Here is a 21,916-nt window from a genome sequence, read left to right as displayed (position 1 = left end):
GCATGTGAGTGCAGGGGGCGCCGAATTCTACTTCGACCCGGGCGCCGAAATCTCTAGCTGCGGCTCTGGGTGTAGCCAACGAATAAAGAACAACACATCATTTTCTAAATAGCCCAATGTCTCTTCCCTACATTAACGCCAAGTATGCCAAACCAACAGCATAACTACAATTATGTATAATATTCTAATTCGAAATACCTTGAGAGCTTCTCCGTGGCTAAGCAGTTAGCGTACGTGGCGTGGGAGACCCGAGTTCAATTCCCGGCAGGAGCTTAGGTGGTTCGGATTCCACGTTAATCAGTAGGTCCACGTCTCATATAGCCTCACTGCTGAATGGGACGTTAAACTCAAAATCAACTCATCAACTCGAAATATCTTAATCCCTTTTCTGCAGTTACCTACAAATATACCAAGTCAATTGTTTGGCTTACGTTACATGTGTAATGCTAATTCTAAATACCGTAATGTTTCTTTCCTACATTTACCTATTATGGCAAGCCAACGATGGGGGAATGGTGGTTCAGTGGTGTTTGGGGTCCTTGGTTCGATTCCCGGTAAAGTAAGCGTGTGGTGAACAACATCGTGTCCATGTGTTTTCTCCGGATACTCCCGTTTCCTCCCACATTATCATTCCACCAATTCCACCATCATCATTCACTTCCTTTAATCATCGTCTCTCTTAGCGCAACGGGTAAAATCGTGGAACGTTAATCTCAAATATTTCATTTCATTTCATTTTTAGCCAAGTGAATTATGTGGATTGTAATTGTAAATCTAAATTCCTATGGATTCTTCTCTTCAGTAGATAGAAGTATGATGAGATAGCGAGAATTGGCTTCTTGATATACAGTTAGCGTCTAAAGAACAAGCTTAATGTCGACCTTTATTCCTCCATTCAAACTAGAAGAGGTACAAATCTACGATTTCAGATTTCAGCACTGACTACCATAGGAAGATAAAGGTAGTAAGGTAGCAATAAGCAGATTTTTAAGATTAATTTAGTACGGGAAGAACATTTTCCATCTTCAACTTTATTCCTCCTTAAAACTGGTTTTCACATTGATTTAGAGCAAGAATGACAATAAGAAAGCGACAAATGGTTTTGGATATGAATAAGGAATTACAAGAAAAATATATTTCATCTAACAGTAAGATCTTATTCTTCAAACGAAATCGGAAGTGGTACAAACTAGTACAACTTTAAGATACAATATTGATTCTTATATTCTAATAATCGTAAGCGACAGCAAGAAAGTGTTTCTTATATGGATTCGGGATCCAAACATTTGAATCTCTGACTTTATACTTCTATTGGAACTATGTGTTATAGATCTGTTATTTCCGGTTTCAGTATTAACCCACAAAAACCCAAACATTATTCAAGTAAGAATTTTTGAACAAAACTTTCATGGTTCTTTAAATGAGCGTCTTAGATAACAGAAATGTCCAAAAAATTTTTTTTAAATGAATTGGAAACCCAAAGTGATATCTGTGACTCAGCGAGGAACAGACGTAGTTTACAACTTTAATTTAGTACATGAACAATTACTATTTTACCAGAGTAATTATTGACCCTTTTAGATACAGGAAAAATACATTATTAGGGATTTAAATACTTACTTATCATAGGAATAAATAAAATATATCCGGAAGCTAAAAGGCGCTCGAGAACTGCATGAGCAACATGCAGCTACTGAGAAGAAAAGTTGAATAAAATTGCTAAAAGCTGAAGAAAAGGAACGAAACAAAGCTTGCTACAAAGGTTTATGTGTGGCTTATAAAGTACAATGGGTGTTTGTACAAAATGTTTGAAACTAACTTTACGAGGTCATAGTCCTGGCCCCATAGTATACCCCCGTAAAAAATCGAGGTCCAGAGAATTTGATTTTTGATTTGTGTTCTCGAATCATTATTGAATTAATTTAGCTTGGGTAGACATTTCTAATCCGGGCCGATTAGGTTCTGAACGTCATTTTAACCCTTTCGATACGGTGCGCTTTTTGATGTTTTCGTCGACGAAGTCATGCAGGTGCTGCAGCTTCCCTAATTATCCTATTGAAACTTTCTATAGTGCGTTGTATTGGACAAAGACAACGTTTTCCGATGCTGGTATATTTGTTTCAAATTAACTAATAAGCGGGAAATTATAAAGGGAAAAATGGGATTTTTTTCAAAATTTTCACCTAAATTCGGGAATTAAAATTTTTCATGGCTGGAAACACTGCCACTAGATAGATGCAACTCATCTTAAAATAAACTTTGGTACACCCCTAATATATCCTAGAAATATCATGTCGATATCTAAGAAACTAAGCATGTAATTTAAAAAACATATCATTCTATCGCAATTTTCTGGACGTCACTTTTAAGAATGGCGAATATATTTTAATGATGACTTAATATTTCGTGAATCATGAGATCTACATTCAACATTCTTGTGTCAAAACGTAGATTATGAAGATCAAATATCTTTATAAACATAGAAAATAACCTATCAGAGCAACCTTTTAGTCATTTTACAAAATAGCGAATATTATATAGGAAACTATAATAAAGAATGTTATTTTTTTGGTTTGTTTGAGTTATACCATAGTGGTTAAAGGAGACATGGACCTATTGATTATAGACGAATCCAAACCACTTTTTAGTTCAACTGTACCCCCACCGGGAATCTAACCCGGGACTATGCACTCAAGGCATGCGTGCTAGCAACTAAATTAACTGACGGTCTAACGGGAAGTTATGATGGAGGCTATAATAACTAACGCATAGATATGTATTGAAATAAACTAAATATAAATAGGTTTCAATCCTTTTATTGTGATCAGGAAAGAATGTCTAAGATCATGAATAGAAGTAATTAACACAAGTAGATAAAATACATAAGTTTGCCTACGGATACACAAGTATACAAATTCAAATTTTAAAGAATATTCATTATAAGTAATGAATACGTGTATATAAATTTGTTTGATTTACATTTGTATGAAATACGTCACAATTTTCTTAAGCTATATTAATTCAATAATGATGCAAAATTGCAAATCAAAAATGAAATTTTGTGAAACACGATTTCTTTTTACAGGCGTATATCATGAAGCTGGATTTAATTATGTCCATTTACAATTACGCGTTTTTACAATCACTTGCGTTACATTTCCAGCATGACAAACATTTCAGAAGAGCGTATCGGCAGGAGCATCTTTTCGTAGCGCGGGTTTTGCAGTTAGATATTCACTGAGTAGAGGGTTTAAAAATTTGATAGGTCTAAGAACACCATCAACGTTTTCCCATCGAAACTCACAGAGGTCTTTTGAACATACGAACGATTCAAAACATTTACATATCTTCTGAGTAAATAAAATGCTCTTTTAATGTGTCCATGCACGGACGATGACGTTGGCGGAAGGTCACTTAGTGGGACTGATCTCTTGAACTCATTGTAGGAAAGTTCATCAAAAGTTTCAACATCACACTTTGTTTTCCACACTTGCACAAGATACTTATCGACGTCTTTGAAGTCTCAGTCGTCGTCAATCACAGCAAATTTTTTTAGACACTTCACTGGTTTAGCAGCTAAAGCTCCACGCTTAGTTCCTATTTTGCTCATAATGTCATCACCCGTAAGAATATGGGCCTTGATGAGAACATTGTAAATCTCTGAGTTGAGTCTATGGTACAAAATATGAAGAGGGATGAAACGTCTTTTTACACCTGTTCCATAATATATCCATAATTCTTCCAATCCTTGACTTATAAGAAGTGCAACAAAATGAAGTAACGCATTTGGTGGAAGAAGGTCGTGAGACATAATGTTCTTGATATATTCCTTCCTATCTTTTGCCACATCTATCTCTATGTGGATTTGGGAAAGAATTTTATTTGAGATCACCAGTGGAACTTTTCTGGTTGCTGGTTCTGTTACAATGTTCCGATTAAAGCGTGGAAGTTAGCTTTATTGATTACGTCAAAAAACGTTTTTATTTTCAATACAAACTTCTCCTGCTTCAGCTGTGTATATAATTCTGACCCATGTGAAAAGATATCTAATAGACGTGCTTTTACATCATTATTCACATGTTGCTTTGTGACAAACATATGCAGCCGCACAGGCTCAATCATTTCAAACGTTGCATAAAATGAACAAGGCTCTCAATATTTCCTCTCTTTCACATTAGCTCATGGTGAGGAACAGTTTCATGGTGGTCCATTAATTTAGAATTAGTCACCTCTTTGAAAATGTTACAAATAGAAAGTACTTCGTGGTAAAATAGTTGCCATTGAGCAACATAGTCACTTTTACGTGTTTGACCGTAATTAATTCCCTTGAAACTTTTCTGATTTCTGAATGGTTTGTTCTAATTTCATATCAGGAGCTGCAGCATTGAATCGTCCTTCTTTGTCTTTGATCACGAAGTGTCCTTGAACAAATTTGTTGTGAAGGTACTTGTTTTCTACTTCTAGTTTTTTTATTCTTTCCAAATATCAGAAGCCATATCTCACATAGTTTATACAATCGAATTCACGAAACACATGAATGAATGAATCCACAGTTTTTTTTTTCTATCAGCATGTACTAGGTCCTTCACTAGACCGATTAAAATTACATTTCTCCAGTACTTGCAAAGCTCTGACTTATCCTCGCACTCTTTGATAAACTCTTCAAACTTGGCTCTTTAGGTTTGTGATATTGAACGAAGTGTAGTAAATGTTGCCTGGCTTTGTATTGTGTACCTTGCACAGTTCTTCCATAACATCTGCGAAATCTAATTTGTTATTCTTCTTCCAGAAGACCATCCAACGCTATGTTTCTATAGCTTCAAAGATGACAAGCATACCCTGTGACGATCGAACATAATGAGTTCCGCTCAATACAGATTGCACAGTTTTGGCTCCAAAGATTTCAGTCTCAATGAGTGCGTCTTCTATGTCACATTCTGTTAGATAACTTCCTACACACCGCAGGGCAACTTTTGTCATGTGAAAAATGCCCATCATTGGATAAAGATCACTAAATTCTTCTAGATTGCTCATACAGATCTCAGCGACAATACGGAAGACACCTTCGTCACAGAATATTAGGAGGATTGGTTGATCTTCAAGCTGAGAACCCACATTTTGGAAATTTTTATAGCTGTATATACTGTTGCGTAGTTTGTGACAGGAGATGGTATTACTGGTAAAAAGCCAATCTTTTTCAATAAGACGGTACTCTGGAAGATTAAAGCATGAATTCCAGGCCATGGAGGAACTGGCTTGTGCTGATCTTTCAGTACACACCGAATAAGAGTAATAACAAATTCAGTTTCCTTGGTTTTACAGACTGCAGTATCGGGCACTACATGATGCATATCCTCAGCCACTTGGAAACTTTCTGGTAAATCGGGACGTGTTTTTGGCTTGTAGTAGTTTTGCACACACTGACAAGGCAGCTGTGTTATAAGTTTACAACTTCGTTTCTGTATATTTAATGCTGACACTGATTGTTTACCTGCATCTAACTTATTGGCACGGTCTTAAAAAAGCACCATTGCCGTATTATGTGTGCCATATGTGCCGGACAAAGAAGACTGCAAATGTAAATGCTTTGTTAGTAAAGTGACTGGGGAGTGGTGTGCTGTTAGTTTCACATGATTTCACAGCGTAAGCTGCTAACAAGTTCCTGTTCCGTATTATGTCGTTATAACTTGTTGATACACCTATCCTACTCATTGAAGTGATAAGCTCTTTACCTTTGCACTTGTCATAGATCGCGTGAGCGGTCATCATGTGCAGTGGAGTTTTCTTTCTTCCGTGATGTAGGTCATAAAACATAATTTGATAAATACAGTACATTTGTACAGCCAGTCAATTCATGGGATTGTTCTGCTCTTCTTCGCTTATATCTTCAAACCCATCATCAGTGTAGTTGGCATCTGTTCCTAAGTCAAGGGAATTTACTTGTAATTGTTTTCCTTTACTGATATTAAAAAAAAAACGGAAAAAATGTCAAGAAAACGTCACGCATTCTTATTGACTCCCATGATTTGCGGAGCTCTGAGGCATCACAAAATTTGTCCGTAAGTCCAAATCTGTCTTTAAGGACTTCTCTTAAAATTCTTCCTGCTGATTTCACTGCATCCTGCGATCTTATTTTGGCTGCAAGATCTTCAGGACTCAGATCTGCTGAAAATAGCATAAGAGTTTTTTTTTTTTTTTTTTTTTTGGTCAGACGGACAAACTAATTTTGTCACCGTACACTCTCACTATAAACATTTTAATCTCATTGTTACAAACACTTACTGTTTCATCCATGTTGGTCATTAATTTCCTGATATTATTGAATGTGAATCCGTACCCAGCACTCAAGAGTGGTTCTAAAACCTCATTTGCTTTTTCAAAAAGCGCGAACTTATCAGACGCCTGGAAGCGAAGCTTCTGTTGCTGGAAGCTCACGGCACGTTCGTATCTCCGAATATATGCACGCATACAGTTCCCGTGGGCATACAAATCTGCTGCAAACACGTAAACCTCACAGTTAAGATCAGCAACACGACTGACAATTTCATCTTGGAAGAAACTAGCTGCAAATAGAAACGTGTTTGCTCCTTAAAACTCACACATCCGGTAATTTCCTCCATCATTCCCTTTCGCCCTTATTTTGGCTAAACCACAGATAATACACGGAAGGTCCTCTGGTTTGTGATGAGATGTTGGAGGTGGGCGAGGGTTGTCATAAATCTCCTAAGTTGATGGACGCTGGATTTGGCCGAAGCTGCCTTCTCGGAACACTCAGAATCTTGTTGTGGTACACTGGATTCTGCTAGTTGTTGATTAATTCTTTCCAGGCTTTTCTTTATTGTGTAAGACTTGTTGCACTTGTTGTTACAGTGATAAAATATTGGCTCTTGTTCACCAATCAATTTCAATCTTTTGTGGACTTAATCTTGTCTTATTTCAGCTGCGTTTCGAATTCACTTCTGTCCAGCCTTGGTATATGTCAGTCTTAATTTTGTATCACTTTGGCATATAACACATTTGTCTTTGTGGAATGGGTTCAGAGAGTCTATAGTTAACAAAAGTTTATCAGGAGATCTCAATCAGCTGCTATCATATTCATCACTCATGTTTATGTCACCAAGTCAATAGAATACCTGCAACACACAAAATGTAACAACACTGAAACTAGATATTACCTGCTACTGCAATTGCAGTCACTGCTTACTGTCTAAAGTTATGAAGATAAATTTTCACCAACACTGTCTATCAATATGAAGAAAATATCTACCAAACCAATAAAAAATCACACCATGCTATTTCTGTAAGCGGCAGTCTTCAAGAAAATCTTCTACAAGCAAGGTTGTTATACAGTACTCAATTTTATAGGTGCGAGTATTACTAAACAGACACACTTTTTTAAAAAATGACTTTCGTGCACCCCCTGTATAAATAGTTTATTATGGCGAGTTAACACACACTAGTGAGATTTTTCATAACTTTGAAAAAACTTTTAAAAGAAAAAACATAAAATAGTCAACCAATCAGTTTAGCGATAATCCCAGAAGTTGACCGATCATCATTCCCATCCGTTGATGAGTGAGTGTGCCGTAGAAGGCTACACCTTCTTTTGGCCAGAGATATGAAAGACATTCATAACCTACGTTTGACACAAGAATGTTGAATGTAGGTCTCATGATTCAGGAAATATTAAGTCATCATTAAAATATATTCGCCATTCTTAAAAATGACGTCCAGAAAATTGCGATTTTTTAAAAGATAGAATGATATGTTTTTTAAATTACATGCTTAGTTTGTTAGATATTAACATGATATTTCTAGGATATATTAGTGGTGTAGCAAAGTTTATTTTAAGATGAGTTGCATCTATCTAGTGGCAGTGTTTCCAGCCATGAAAAATTTTAATTCCCGAATTTAGGTGAAAATTTTGAAAAATCCCATTTTCCCTTTATAATTTCCCTCTTATTAGTTAATTTGAAACAAATATACCACCATATGAAAACCTTGTCTTTGGCCGACACAACGCACCATAGAAAGTTTTAATAGGATAATTAGGGAAGCTGCAGCACCTGTATAACTTCGTCGACGAAAACATCAAAAAGCGCACCGTATCGAAAGGGTTAAAATGACGTTCAGAACCTAATCGGCCCGGATTAGAAATGTCTACCCAAGCTAGATTAATTCAATAATGATCCGAGAACACAAATCAAAAATCAAATTCTCTGGACCTCGATTTTTTTACGGGGGTATACTATGGGTCCTGGACTAGTCAACAGGAAATCAGTGACACCTGTGATACATTGGGGATTTGTGGGTTAAATTTGCACATTTTTGAGAGTCTACCGTAGTGTCACAGTGTGAAATTACAGTCACTTGTTTAAAAGAAAAATCAAACGATGAATCAAAATTATTTGTGAAACACTACATATGTTATATGCATGATAGACATATGAGATAACTCTGCAGGAATCCTGAGAACCATTATGATCATATACTACATTATGATCAGACATATAGTAATCATCTTGCTTACTAAATATTTTAAGCTTTCTATCGTCAACAGAAATATCCTCATTCGTTACAAAGCCTGAAGTGAAACGCGTAGAAATACAACCAAGAGGTAGTACATACATTAAAAATTTTTTTCGACATAGTCTCTATGTTGCTCGAGGCATTTATCGCATCGTGAAATGTGTTTGAAGATCTCGGTCGCTCATTGAGCTCCTTGTCGGTGACGTTTTTTTCTACCTGCAGCAAACTTTCGCCACCATTTTGCAACATGTTGATGACACATTACAGTCTTTCAGTGAATTGAAGCCACTGTTACATGTTTGCCCACAGAAAGCCCTGTAGCTGGTGGGTGGCTGAAACTCTGCACCGTTGCCACTTCCATGTATTAAAATTGATGCACACTCCTCATTCCTCTATAACAAACGAAACTCCAGAAATATCGGCTTTGTGACCTTAGTTTGTGATCCCCCCTCGTATATACATAACTGTTAGGAATACACACACAACTATTAGAGAGCAAAGAACAATAAATACCATTTTCTACTAAACAGCATATTTTTACATATACTCTACATTCATAAACAATCAATCTGTTTCAACAGAATTAAAACTCACTTTTACTATTGTTAATTAATGACATGTTTTAGAGCCAGTAATGTTAACGATTTTCTCGAAAACTACACACGGAAATTTACCCTGAAAACATGTCACTTTGTTCTGATCTATCTGATTTATCGACTGAATGTCTCACTTTTGGACAATAGTTTTATTAGAGAAAAATTAAATACAAATAGTCAATGATAATTTTGGGCTCCATATCTCATATTTTATCCACTTTCAAGTACATGATGAAGAACAAAATATGGGTAAACTTCAGTTTCAAGTTTATCTTCATAATGGGATGATCTCGTATAGTGTAAACTGTTAAGTTTACAAATAAATAAACAAATAATTTTTTAAGTCGGTTTTCTTGCCCAGATTCACATTCATCAACATAATTATATTATTTCCAGTGAAGTGCATCGATCGCTTTTTGTATTATCTTTGAACGTAATTTCTCGCCATATGCTAACAATATTGGATAAATTAATTATTTAGCCCTACATAAGAAAAGAATCTAGAATCTACACAGTTAGTGATTTGCTAATGATTTTTATTTCAATATCTTCATGGATCATTGGTTTCAAAAGTTAACCCATAGTAAGTAAACTCTGTCAACGACAGTAAGAAAGAACCCGCAAAACTAAAGGCTAATGAAACTAAATGTAGCAAGAAAAGCTACAAATCCTTTATCATAGTCAATATAATAAATACTTTTCTATTGTACAGGTTGCATAGAAGTTAAGAGCCTGCCTTACTAAAAATAATACGAAATTTACCATTTTCCTTTTGCTTGTTTATTCATCAGTGAAAGAAGATAATGAAATGCAAGTCACCACAATCATAGATAATGCTATTCTACAACAGAAAATATGAATCTGAAGAATGTTCAGTGTTGCCATTCATAGAAATAACAGTGTTGCCAGAAAAACAATTTCCCTAAAATCTAAGTTAAGACAGTGAGTAGAGGAATGAACTCAACTGCATTTGATTACGTATCATGATGTTTTGGTTTCTTGTGAACTACTTTTTAATTAACATTATTATTTAGTTTTAATAACTGTATATTAAAACTATTTTGTTTATTACAAACTAAATACAACTATTATTTAAAAAGTAGTTCACAGGAAACCAAAACAATATGATACGTAACCAAATGCAGTTGAGTTCGTTCCTCTACTCGCTGCCTTAACTTAGATTTTGGGGAAATTGTTTTTCTGGCAACACTGTAATTTCTATGGATGGCAACACTGAACATTCTTCAAGTTCATATTTTCTGTCGTAGAATAGCATTATCTATAATTGTGGTGACTTGCATTTCATTATCTCCTTTTACTGATGAATAAACAAGCAAAAGAAAAATGGTAAATTTTGTATTATTTTTAGTAAGGCAGGCTCTTAAGGAGTGCTACGGTTTCTATGCAATAGAATACTTGAAATCTCCAGATACATGTGAATATGATAAGAGATTGACTTTATTAACGAATTCGGTCGAGATAATCAATATAGCCTTCTTTTAGAAAAAAAACAGTATTCAAAAATGTACTGTCTGTATATGGTTATCGTATGACGAAAATACGAAGAGCCCTACTGCATGAATCTAGCAGTATCTAGGTGAAATAGCAGAAGATAAAAATAATTAAATAAACGAATGCAAAGCAAAAAGCAAAGAGGGAGGAAGAGACTCTGCTATTGCACTAAGATTAGTGTACACGAAAAGAATTATGCATTGTGCTTCAAAATGAAACTCAAGGCAGCACCAATGTGATTTAAAAAAAAAAAAATAATTTGTGAATAATAAGGGTGATAAAATCCAAAACAGTGATAGCGGGGATCGAACACAGGTTCACTGCTATCTTTCACCATACAACGTAAGTATGTTAACTTTGTTAGGTAATTAAATATTTTTATTACACATTATTAATTTGTAAGTTCGTAATATTGGAAGGTCTTTTATAATCCTATACATTTTCCAATTTCTATTTATGATTTCATTATTCGCTTGTATTTTACGAATAAAACTCCTGCGAATAAGGAGTTTTGACTGTACTTGAAGAAGAAACAATAAAATCAAACCATTAAAAATTCAGTTTATATTCCCCTACAATAATAATAATAATAATAATAATAATAATAATAATAATAATAATAATAATAATAATAATAAAAAGCTAGAAAGAAAGTGTAAATGCTCAACATTAAAAATTGTTCAGGAATAATCGATATGTAAATTATTCTTATCTTCAATCAAAGATATCACTATCAATCCCACTTTTATAGTCATCAAGTGGTTAACAAAACATTTTATTCTGAAGCCAGATTTAAAAACATTAAATAGGTGATAATTAGTGTGATGAAATAAATCTACAAACTAGTACACTAAATAATAAATAACTCGTACTTTATCTTCTACAAACTTGGAGGGTCACAGTTCTATTGATAAGATTTAATTATATTACCTAATTTCCTACTGATTTAGTCAGTGTTCTCTTATCTTCAACAATTTTTTTTCGGATGGCTATCTCTATTTTGATTCCATGTGAACTTCATAGTTTTTAAATGCTGTTGTGTAATCTTTTAAAATCGAAGATTATACTTTTATTGTATTAACACTCGCCCAGCAAAGATACTAGACAAAATGCTTCTGACGAAGATAGGATCATTTTCTCACCCATCAATATTTTAATTGCTTTTTAGGGCAAACATAGTATTAATGACTAGATTAAGATTATTTTAATTGCTTTAGTGGGATCTAGAAGATAAAAAAGTGAAGGGGCAGACAGAACCCAGAATATAATAGCTTACTAAAAACTTTCAAAAATATGTAAATGATATCTTCACTAATTTTTAGTCCCAAAAAACTAGGGGTCTAGACTCTCTGGCCCAGGCTAGACCCGCCACTGTTGGTCTTGGTCTATTTATCAAAGAATATTTTAGTCCCCCCCCCCCAGTTTGATATGTATTCTGACAGGCAATATATATGGGTCAATCCATACTAAGTGGTCCAGAGGTGGTTGCTCGACCATCTTCGACAATTTTGAGCGTGATGAACCGTGTGCATGAGAAGGTCAATAACATCATTCACGTTGTCGTATGTACGAGGGTTCCTGAGTGGTGGCCATCTTTGTTGTCGGTGGAGTGCCAATTTTTTGCATTTGCAAGCGTTTACGAAAACTACAGTTGCTAAGGACACCAAATAACAACGAATGTTTACAGGAGGGACTGAGGTACACGGAAAATATAAACTTTTGCGCCTAAATAAATATGCAGGGTTGCAAACCAATACATGAAATCACCAGAAAAAATAGAGAAAATTACACTTTAAAACGGGTTGTATTTTGGAATGGCATAAAGTGGGGGGTTCATAAGTTTTGTGCTGAATACTGTAGCATGTAAATATTCTGTAGAAATATCCACAGCTTTGATCCGTAGATTTATGGGGGTCCGAATGTTGAAGTTTGTGATTTTGATGCCATGTTTGGGGCGTAATATCTCAGGGGGGCAAAGTGCTAAAAATTGCTGCTTAGGCCACAAAGTAATTCTGTATCTGAATAAGCTATTGAAAAAAATCATAACTGATATTATGAGAAAAAAGTGAGGACATGGTAAAAACGCTAAGAAAGCACCTGCGTGATGATGGTCATAGCCCATAAAAATTTAAATGTTTGGAAATGTTTCATGCTATATCCTGTTCAGTGTAAGCTCTAAACTCCGATAAACAACATATTTGTAACCTTCCGCTTGTCATAAATACGATTGGCTAGTGATGTATCACCCCCACTTCCCACGGGGAAGAGAGAATTATACACGTACATTTTCACAATACTGTGTCGTGTTGTCCAGATATTTAGAGCAGTAGCAGAAAAGAAAGGAAAGTAATGACAACGGTGTTAGACTCGTAAACTTTGCAACATCCAAAAACCTAATCGTGAGAATACAAAATTCCCACATCGCGACGTTCATAAATTCACTTGGACATCACCAGACGGAAAAACACACAATCAAATTGATCAAGTTTTAGTAGATAGAAGAAGGCAATCTAGCATAATTGATGTCCGGTCGTTTAGAGGGGCTGATTGTGACACTGACCACTACCTGGTAGCAGCGATAATCCGAGAGAGGTTATCGTTGAATGAAGGTAATATTCATTGTCCGAAAACGGAGAGATTCAATTTAAAGAAATTAGAAGAGAGCCAAGTAAGAGAGAAATACCAGATTGAAGTTTCGAATAGATTCTCGGCTTTAGAAGATTCGGAGTGCACTAGTGTTGAGGATACCTGGATTGAAATTAGAGATAGCATTAAAGTTTCAGCAAAAGAAAAATTGGGACAAGCGGAAATATGTAAAAACAAACCATGGTTCGACCAGGAATGCATTAAACTAGCAGAGAAGAGAAAACAGGCAAAATTACGCTGGCTGCAAAATCCGAATGAAATAACTACACAAAATTTCGCAGATATCAGGCGGAAAACTTCCAAAACTTTTAGAACAAAGAAACGCGACTTTCTGAAAGCTAAAATTAAGGAACTTGAAGATAATAGTAAAAATAAAAACATCCGGGACATGTATAAAGGAATCAACGAATTTAAGAAAGGCTATCAACTTCGTGCTTATATATTAAAGAAATCTGACGGTACAGTTCTCACTGATACGGATAGCATCTTAAATAGATGGAAAGATTTCTTTGACGATTTGCTTAACATGCAACCAAAAACTAGTGTGCGTGGAGAAAAGGTGATACACACCGCAGAACCGTATATTCCAGAACCCAACCGAATAGAAGTGGAAACCGCTATAAAGAAATTAAAGAAACACAAATCTCCGGGTGTAGATGAAATTCCGGCTGGGTTAATTTTAGCTGGAGGCGAAAAATTGTGGAACAAGATACACAAACTCATTCTCCTTATCTGGAACAAGGAAGAATTGCCACAAGAGTGGAAAGAATCAATCATGGTTCCAATTTACAAGAAGGGCGACAAAACTGACTGTAATAATTATCGAGGCATTTCTCTTCTGTCAACATCCTATAAAATCCTTTCAAATATTCTATTAGCAAGACTGACCCCATACGCAAATGAAATTATTGGAGATTATCAGTCCGGATTTAGACGAAATCGATCAACTATCGACCAAATATTTACCATTCGCCAAATACTCGAAAAAAAATGGGAATACAATACCCCGATACATCAACTATTTATTGATTTTAGAAAGGCGTACGACTCTGTTAGGAGAGAAACATTATAGAACTTCGTTCTTACAGAACTTGGAATACCGAGAAAGCTAATTAGATTAATTAAGATATGTTTAAATGAATTCCAAAGTAAGGTACGGGTAGGAAAATTTTTGTCCACGAGCTTTCACTTCGAAAATGGCCTGAAACAAGGAGATGCGTTGTCGCCATTATTATTTAACTTCGTTCTGGAATACGCTATGAGGAAAATCAAAGATAGCAACCAGGGCCTAGAGTTGAACGGTATTCACCAGGTTATGGCATATGCTGATGATGTAAATATAATAGGGGATGATAGGAGAACAATAGAAAGAAATGCAGAGATCTTATTAAACGCTTGCAGGGACATGGGTTTAGAAGTAAATGCAGAGAAAACTAAATACATGGAAGTGCGTCGGGACCGGAATACAGCAAATTATGGATGCTTGATAAAGTGGATACTTTCAAATATCTAGGGTCAATATTAACAGAGAAAAATCATATCCACGAAGAAATTAAATGTCGACTAAAAGCATGGAATTCGTGTTACTATTCGGTTCAAAATCTCTCGTCGTCGCGAATTCTGTCGAGGAATTTGAAGCTTAAAATATACAAAACGATAATTATGCCTGTTGTTCTGTATGGCTGCGAAACATGGTCACTTACTCTGAGGGAAGAACATAGACTGAAAGTATTTGAGAACGAGATCCTGAGACGAATATTCGGACCCAACAGGAACGGGAATGGGGAATGGCGGAAACTTCATAACGAGGAACTACATAATTTATACGGTTTACCCAACATTGTTAGGGTCATCAAATCTAGGAGGCTTCGGTGGGCAGGCCATTTAGCTAGAATGGAAGAAAGTAGAAACGCTTTCAAAGTCTTGACTGGAAGACCAATCGGAAAACGTCCATTAGGAAGACCTAGGCGCAGATGGGAGGACAATGTTAAGATGGATCTCGCAGAGATTGGAATACAAAGTAGAAAGTGGATCCAATTAGCTGTAAGGATAGAAGTCAGTGGAGAGCTTTTGTGAACGCGGCATTGAACCTCCGGGTTCCATAGGTCATAGAGTTAGTTAGTTAGCAGAAAAGAAAGAAAAACTCGAAAATTTTAGAAAAATGATATAAATTTAGCTGGTAAGTAGTTGTTGCTTACTGAGTAAAGGTTTCCTTTGTTGGTGTTTCACCACAACACTCTCGGAACCGGGATTCATTTGATCCATCAAGCAAAACACGCCTTCATAGTTGAATTGGCGCTATAATTACTGAGCATGCTTAGGGTTTATTTTTATTGTTTCATTAGCCACACTCTATTGCAGTATTATTAGATAATCCGTATTATATTTTAGTCATTTATAATAATGTAGCAGTTTTATATGGAGCTTCATAGTGAAAGTAATAATCAAATCATATGAACTATTTTGCGGAGAAGTACAAGTGTCGGTAGGCCAACAGCAAATCAGTGAGATTTAGTTTCACGTGGCTTTGTTTATCGCAGTTTAGAGCTTAGGCCGAACAAGGTTTAGATCTCAAAAAATATGCATGGTACAGCAGTTAGGCCCGCTTTTGTTTGTGTGCGGTTGTGCAAAAGCTTGCGAATGGCGTTTGTTCCATCTTTCTAGCTCCATCACGTCTATATGGTAAAGGGTTAGCTCCCTCTTGCATCCAGGACACACATCGTCGAACTGGACTGCGGTATTAAGTCATTTAATGTATCAGCAAAGTGTAATTTACATCCAATCCAAGTTACGGAAGTTAATATGCTCACAAGGTTGCATTATATAGAATAGACTAGTCTTTGGCTACTTGGGAACTCCGCCCCCAGACCCTCTCCGCTCCACTCCGCTTGGCCTACGGCTTCAAACCTCTAAAACCTACAATTCTACCAAATTTTAGGTTTCTTTTCGTATTTCAACTATGCAAGAGATAAGATTTTGTATCACAAGGAAACATCCATTTAAATAACCTTAAATACTAAAAATATTCACTTTTGGCAATATTCCTGTGGGTTAGTTCCGGAAGTCTACAATCATTCCAAATTTCATCATTCTAATCCTGACGGAAGTGCCTAAACCTTTTGGGGTGTAAGAGATGTCCCATATAAATAATATTGGAAAGACATTTCGGTTTCCCATAAAACCTCTGTACGGTTGAAAATCTTTATTTTTGGCCATTTACTTAAGTAACGCTAACGGCAACATACAAGCATACGGAATTTAAAGTTTTTATTCCAATTATAAGTACCTACAATATGAGATTATAAGCCCCAAAAAGGGCCCATTTAAATAACACAGAGAACTTCTTCATCCTCACTTTAGATCCCCTAAAAATTAAAAATATCAACTTTTGGCAATTTTTCTGTGGGTTAGTACTTTAAAGCTACAATCATGCTAAACTTCGCTTTTCCACGTCAATCAGAAGTACCTTTTATTTTATTTCAGTTCATGTAGTTTTATATTTAGTTAGGATAGATAGCATAGATGTAACGCAGCTTTGTGAACATATTAACTTCCGTAACTTGGATTGGATTTCAATATCACTTTGCTGATACATCAAATGCCTTGATACCGCGGTTCAGTTCGACGATGGGTGTCATGGTTGCAAAAGAGAGCTAACCCCTTACCATATAGACGTGGCAATGATCATGGAGCTAGAAAGATGGAACAAACGCCACTCTCAAGCTTTTACACAACTGAACACAAACAAAAGTGGGCCTACCTGCTGCACCATGCTTAGTTTTTGAGATCTAGCATGAAATATATCCAAACATTTAAATTTTCCGAGCTACGACCACCGTCACGCAGGTGCTTTCTTAGCGTTTTTACCATGTCCTCACTTTTTTCTTCATGTAATATCAGTCATGATTTTTATGCAATAGTTTATTCACATACAGAATTTCTTTGTGGCCTAAGAAGCAATTTTTAGCACTTTGCCCTCCTGAGATATTACGCCCCAAACATGGCATCAAAATCACAAACTTCAACATTCGGCCCCCCATAAATCTACGGTGCCAGTAGTATCATATCTGTGGATATTTCTACAGAATATTTACATGCAATAGTATTCAGCACAAAACTTATGAACCCCCCCCCCTCACTTTATGCCATTCTAAAATACAACCCGTTTTAAAGTGTAATTTTCTCTAGATTTTCTGGTGATTTTATGTATTGGTTTGTAACCCTGCATATTTATTTAGACGCAAAAGTTTATATTCTTCGAGTATCTCAGTTTCTCCTGTAAACATTCGTTTTTATTTGGTGTTCATATGATTCGTACTTCGTAAGCAATTGTAGTTTTCGTAAACGCTTGCAAATGCAAAAATTGGCACTCCACCGACAACAAAGATGGCCACCATTCAGGAACACTCGTACATACGACAACATGAATGATGTTATTGACCTTCTCATGCACACGGTTCATCACGCTCAAATTTTTATAATTTTCGGAGATGGTCGAGCAACCATTTTCACAATTTTTGGACCACTTCAGATGGATTGACCCATATAAAAGTTGTGCCATGCATTTCCATTGGTAGATTTTTTAAGAAAACCGTCTCGTGTCTTACATATATGGAAGGAAATATTCGGCATTTCCGCCGCTGATATGAATTTTCCGCTTTGTGCTTTTTTTCCTGTTGGCAAGGCTGCTGACATGTTCTAGGATGCTAAGGGAATGAGTAAAGAGTAGAAGTGATCATACAGAGAGAGAAAAATGGCAACTTATCGCATGGTATGAGGTAGACAAGACAAATAGAATATCCTTCACATAAACAGCGAAGACCAGGTTATTCAATACCCAGGCAAACAATTGTTTATTTATGGTTGACAAATAAAGAATGCTAGGATAGTAGAAATGCTACTGCATGATACGTAGATTAAACGAAGCATTAGGAAGAAGAAAGGAATCAAATTAAAATAAAACATTTATGGGTCAAAAATGACCCGATCTCCATTGGACGAGTTTTAATATGGTACAGTTCTATTAAAGACGTTTCGTATAGCATTTGTGGTAAAAAAGGATATTAAAATTCTAATGAGCTTTATTTAATTTTGTAATTTGCTAAGTTGTAGTGGACATTACAAACACGTGTACAGAAAAGTCTATTTTCCTTTAGCGGAGAAAGTGATTGTAAAGTCTTAAGTGAAATAGAGAAGTGTTGTTAGCAGGAGGGGAAATGGAATTCCAGAACTAGAAGGACGGTCAGTAATAGGTACATTCTAATCACAAGTATCTATCTAAAGAAAGATTCTGTTTCTCTAAATTCAATTAAATAGAGAATTGTAGCTAAACAGACGGTATCTCCTCACGTACTCGCACATTTTCACCGCTGGTTTTTAGTGCAGATTTTGAAGTTTAATCCAGGGGACAGAGTGCGCTTACCTTCGGTGTGGTGGACAACACCATGCCCGTGGGTTTTCTCGGGGTACTTCCGTTTCCTCCCACATTTTCATTCCACCAATTCTTTCAACACATTCATTTGCATTAATCATCGTCTCCTTTAGCCTAAAAAGGACATGATTATGGAATGTTAAACTGAAAGATTTCATTTCATTTTTGGAGTTTGAACTCGGTTGGAGTCTAAGGGGGTGCGGTGGCTCAGTGATAGAGCGTTCACCTCCGGTGCTTGGGGTCCTTGGTTCGATCCCATTTTGCGCCATGTGGCCTTTGTGGTGGACAAAAAACCGTCCACGTGGGGTTTCTCGGGGTTCTCTCGTTTCCTCCCAATTTCTTCATCCCACTATTTCATTCATTTCTAATAATCACCATCTCCTCTAGTCTAACCGGCAAAACCATGCGACGTAGAACTTAATGATTTCATTTTAATTTATTTTCGGTTGGAGTCTAACTGCTGCAAAGATCCGAGAATATACTATGAGATTAGGCAACATTAGTAAGAAGCATCAGTCCTGAATTGTGTTACTATTATTTCTTTCACCAAAAGGAAAAATATTTGTTATAATATCTTCTTAAAAGATCAGTACGCTGTTACTACACATTAAGAGCAATAGCGTCGTTTCCGATTTTTCTAGAATTGGGCAAGATTATCAACCAGCATAATAGTTACACCATTTTAGTAGCATATTAATATACAATTTATTAAAATAGCATATATTCCTCAAACTCAGAGAGCGAATTACCCCCTGCCCTCCCCAATTAAAGCCCCCAATAGACGTTCAGAAATATTACCTTTTCTTTAGTTAACCCGAAAGCCAAATAAATTTGTATGTCCGTGGATTTTCTAGGAATTTTCTCGCTTCCTTTTGTTCTGTTTCTCCATAAATTTATTTCTCTCTCAGCCTAAATAACATAACTGTAGTAGGCTTAACTAAAACTATACTAGACTCTTAGGGCCTTATGCAGAGCCGTTTTGACGTATGATTAGTGTCATACTAAAGGTCTAAGTACTGCAGGAAACATATGTTAGTCGAACTGTTTAGTATGACACTAATCAGACGTCAGAATGACTCTGCGTAAGGCCCATAATGTTTATACTTCTAAACTCATAAAATTTTAATCTAGAATATTGTGCTTTAATGGACAGAAATATTAGACAACAAGAAGGAAGTGTGTAGGTTTACCTAATATGGATATGAAAGGTAATGCTAGTAATTAACCAGATGGGTGGGAAACCCAATGAAGATAATGTTAGCAATAGTTTTAAGTTTGAATTTCAGTGTTTGGTGTCCTATGCAACACAAAACTTATCAAAGAGGGGATCAGCTGTTAACGTGGGCTTCGAACATTAACGAGGTGTAAATCCGATACAGTTGGTGGATCCACAGGCCATCATGCAAGAGCAAGTCTCATAGTATAGTAATCCTCTTGGTCTATCAGCCAGATGAAGATTTCGAATGCAGACATCGCATTCATCTTCAGGAATTGTAATGAAGAAGCCAGAAATATGAGCCCGTATATTTAGTGAGTATTTAGGGACGAGCTATGAATGGGAGCTTGTGATTGGCTGATGGAAATCCTGGCTTCTGATAGGCTGTTGTTGTGGCTACGAGAAATGGTTTTGTTGATTTTTTTGTTACTGAAAAGGGCCGACTAGATAGGGCTGAGTTGAAACCCATTGACTCTATTGAGACGGTAGGGTGCTGACTGCCACGGGTGCTGACTGCCACAGCCAATTATTGGTGCTGATTGCCACGACTGGCGCTGATTGCCAATAGCAAGGTGCTGACTGCCACGAGCCTGAGAGAAAGTTGCTAGACGTAACAATACTGGACGCCAAGAAGCATGAAAGAAACTAGATAATCCTTAGGATCGTGTTGTTCAGACCAACACCTAACAAAGGTAAACAGGCCTCTGTATGTACACTCATGTCCAAAATTATTGTCACATGATTATTAATATGTTGTTCTAGTAATATAATTTGATAACGAATTCGCCCGGTATTTCTTATAATGTTAGTATGTGTATAATCGGCAAAGACAAGTATGTGGTAAATTTCATGTCAAAAGAGCAGTAAATAACAACACTAAAACGAAAATAAAATTTTCTTGTCCATTTAGTTACATTTTATTTTACTCATTATGATTTTCGTATCTATAATTCTTTTCCTATGAAATTTATCGCAAATATAAATTTCCTGATTATACACATAATATAAGTATTAAAAGTACTCTGCAAAATTATCAAATTATATTCTTACAAGAAGACAGTTATAGATATGCGACAATAATTTTGGACATGAGTGTACTTTCAGTTTTGTCAAGGAGCGGTGCGTACAAAATTGGTACGATTTATGTATTCTCACTTGAACTCCCTATGTCAGCATGAACTGTGTACAGCTGTGCAAATTGTTTCGAGCAGCTCTTGAAAGTTCCATCAAAAAAGCACTGCTGGCTGTACCTCACAAGGGAAGTTCAGGAGAAAGCACTCGCCTGCAGAGAAATTAAGCATGCCATTTGAAGTCCCAATTCATGCTGATTATAACAAGCTAATAAAATTCCTGTACGGTTGAGAACGGTTCGAGATATTCAACTTGGAAGTTTATATGAGAAAATGAGGATATAAGCATTTATACGCGTTAAGCACAACATAGTTAATAACGAATATTGACATACGAATTGAAAGCTATCCGAAGTGACAGAAAAAAAGTGTTTCGCAATAACTAAGGGGTTTGTTAGATACAATTAGTCATTACATTGTTCACAATAATCATAGATTGGAGATGAAAATTGATCACTGTTGTTCTTCTGTTTTATGAAGAAATGACGCAGGCAAAATACTCCCTTGCACCATGAACATTTTATATGTGCAATTGTGTTGCATCCGTCAAGAGAACAGTTCGCAGAACCAAAGCAAAAAGCAAATTCGACAAGTGATTCAAAAGTTATAGGCCTATAATTTGTTCGTAACCTGCCTTGCAGAACGCAAACTGAAACAATCCAATGTATCGCGGTGATCGGAAGTGATTCGTATGGACACGAACTTTGATTGTTTCGTTGGTACATTATAACGTCCAGATGAAGAAGATTCATACTATGTACAAATCTCCTGCCATAATCTGTGATTGATCGGAATCAAAACACATCAAATGGTTGCACAAATCGTGTGCAATTCTTTGGTATCTTCTCAACCATTA

The 21,916-nt window shown here is 36.1% G+C and overlaps 1 protein-coding gene across 1 annotated transcript in view; it reads left to right on the top strand.

Moving 5' to 3' along the window:
- The window catches only part of LOC145662927 (suppressor of lurcher protein 1-like), a 2,696,516-nt gene that overhangs the window by 2,423,664 nt on the left and 250,936 nt on the right, over positions 1-21,916 (top strand). The window lies entirely within an intron of this gene.

The sequence above is a fragment of the Thermobia domestica genome, chromosome 10, assembly GCF_964235325.1.
Source record: "Thermobia domestica chromosome 10, izTheDome1.hap1.1, whole genome shotgun sequence".
Taxonomy (NCBI): domain Eukaryota; kingdom Metazoa; phylum Arthropoda; class Insecta; order Zygentoma; family Lepismatidae; genus Thermobia; species Thermobia domestica.
The sequence above is the reverse complement of the archived record's forward strand: the minus strand, read 5'-3'. Positions and strand labels throughout refer to the sequence as shown.